We start from the raw sequence: 2,661 nt of genomic DNA, 5'->3' as shown, positions 1-2,661 counted from the left end.
AATATATATATATATATATATATATATACACACACACACACACACACATATATATATATATATATATATATATATATATCTCCTATGATAAACCATAATGGAAAAGAATATTTTTTAAAAACGAATGTATATATACGTATAATTGAATCACTTTGCTGTACAGCAGTAATTAGCACAACATTGTAAATCAACTATACTTCAATTAAAAAAAAACTCAATAAGACCTTTGCTGCAAAAACCAGAAAGGTATAAAATGGATAACTAATAAGAACCTGCTGTAAAAAATAAAATAAAATTCAAACAAAACAAAACCCCAAAAAACCCAGCAAGGTGAGCCCGGAGTTCCTAGGGTAAGTAAAATGGAGGCTGGGAAAAATCTGTCAAGAATATCAGGAGACAATCAATAACGACCCTGAACATGGGAAACCTCTGAAAACTGCCAACCGAAGCCAGATCCAGTCCTCTGTCCAAGCTGGGTGGTGTCCACACCCAAACAAATCAAGTGGGGTATGAGTTCTCACCAAAGTGCTCAAATGGCTGGCAAATACTCTAGATAAAGCAAGAGAGCACAGCAATCTGTTCTCCCTGCTTTTTAACAAAATTGAGATTTTTTTTTTTGGCCACCTTGAACCCATGCCCCCTGCAGTGGAAGTGGGGACCCCTAACCATTGGACAGCCAGGGAGTTCCCAAAATTGATATAATTAACATATAATATTTATTAGTTGCAGCTGTACAACATAATGATTCTGTATTTGTTTATATTGCAAAATGATCACCACAATAAGTCTACTTCACATTGTCCTCATAGTTACAAAAGTTTTTTATGTTGAGAACTTTTATGATTTACTCTCTTAGCAAGTTTCAAACTGGCAATACAGTATTATTAACTATAGTGACCATACTCCCTGCCAGCTAATAGCGGGAGGGTAGCTTCTGTAATACACATGGGCAGTGACAGAACTCCAGTGACGGCCCCAGGCAGGTCTGAAAGTGCAACAGAGTTCACCAAAGTTTCCCACAAACCTGGCCCTTGCTGTGAATCTCCCTAGTGAGGACGTCTGGATGTACGAGATGCAGTTTCTGGGGGATATCTCCCTCACAGGGGCTAATCTCCAGAGCTTTCATCTGTTATTATGTTAAAAAGCCAAGAGCACAGTGGCTGCACGTGTCACGTCTTTCTCCAGTGTGAGCTTCCTGGTGCTGAATGAAGACAGACTAGTGGCTGAAGACTGTCCAACATCTGCTGTACTCATAAAGCCCTGTTGGGTGTGGAGTTGTTCTGTAAGATCAAAAGGTTCTTGATGGTGGAATACACAGAACAATGACACTGGGATACATGAAAGACAGAACTGTTTGTTACTTACAGCTCAGAATGAGAGAAAGACGTTAGGGCAACACAGAGGGCTGTGTCCAGGGATAGGATGACAGCAAGCTGGAGCTGTGGTGGGCAGTTTATGTGTGGCAAGAGTGATGGGATTAGCTAGGTTTCATGAGCTCTCTGTGGATTGGCTATTTTGAATAATTGTATGGGTTCCAGAACATAGGGACTGACAACTTGGTGTCTGATAGTCCGGAGTATGAGAGCCTAATAAGGAAAGTGGTTGGGGGTGTGGGCTTCATCAGCTGTTCTAGAAGGGGAACAAACAGTCCATTTGCTAGGGCTTCAAAACTGAGTCAAACCACTATTTAAAAACTTTACACATATATATCAAAATGCTGTGGTATTGACATAGACACACATAGAGGAGAAAGGAATAAAATAAAGAGCACAGAAACAAACCTTCACACACATGCTCAGATGTTTTCAAAGGGTGCAGAGACCATTCAAAGGGAAATGAGTTTTTTCAGCAGATGGTGTTGAAAAAACTAGATATCCACACGCAAAAGAATGAAGTTGCACCTTTACCTAACAGATATATAAAAATGAACTCAAAATGAATGAAAGACCCAAATATTAGGACTTAAAAGTGTAATACTCTTAGAAGAAAACAGGAAAAAAGCTTCACGACACTGACAATAATTTCTTGGACGTGATACCAAAGACACAGGCAACAATAACAGAAATAAATTGGACTACACTGAAATTTAAAATTTCTGTGCAATAAAGGACTAAATGGAGAGAGTGAAAAGACAACCCTCAGAGTGGAAGAAAATATTTGCAAACTATTTGTCTGTTAAGGAGTTACTATACAGAATATATAAAGAACTCCAACATCTAAATAACAACAACAATAAATAATAACCCCATTAAAAAATGGGGAAAGGATTGGAAGAGACATTTTCCCAAAGGACAAATACAAACATCCAACAAGCAGATGAAAAAATGTTCAACATCATTAAATGTAAATCAAAACCACAGTGAAATAATCACCTTGTGTCCCTTAGGATAGTGTTACAAAAAATAAAACAACGAGAAGAAAATAAAAAGTGTTGCTGAGGGCGCAAAGAAATTGGAACCTCAAGCTGCACTGGTGTAAAATGGTACAGCTACTATGGAAAACAGCCCCTCAGTTCCTCAAAAAATTTAAATATTGAATTACCACATGATGCAACAATTCTTATCTGGTAATATACCTAAAAAGGACTGAAAGCAGGGCCTCAAAGAAATACTTGTGCAATCATGCTTATAACAGCATTAGTGCAATAGGCAAATAGGGAAA

The sequence above is a fragment of the Lipotes vexillifer genome, unplaced genomic scaffold (assembly GCF_000442215.2).
Source record: "Lipotes vexillifer unplaced genomic scaffold, Lipotes_vexillifer_v1.1 scaffold995, whole genome shotgun sequence".
Classification (NCBI taxonomy): domain Eukaryota; kingdom Metazoa; phylum Chordata; class Mammalia; order Artiodactyla; family Lipotidae; genus Lipotes; species Lipotes vexillifer.
This window is presented reverse-complemented; position numbering follows the sequence as displayed.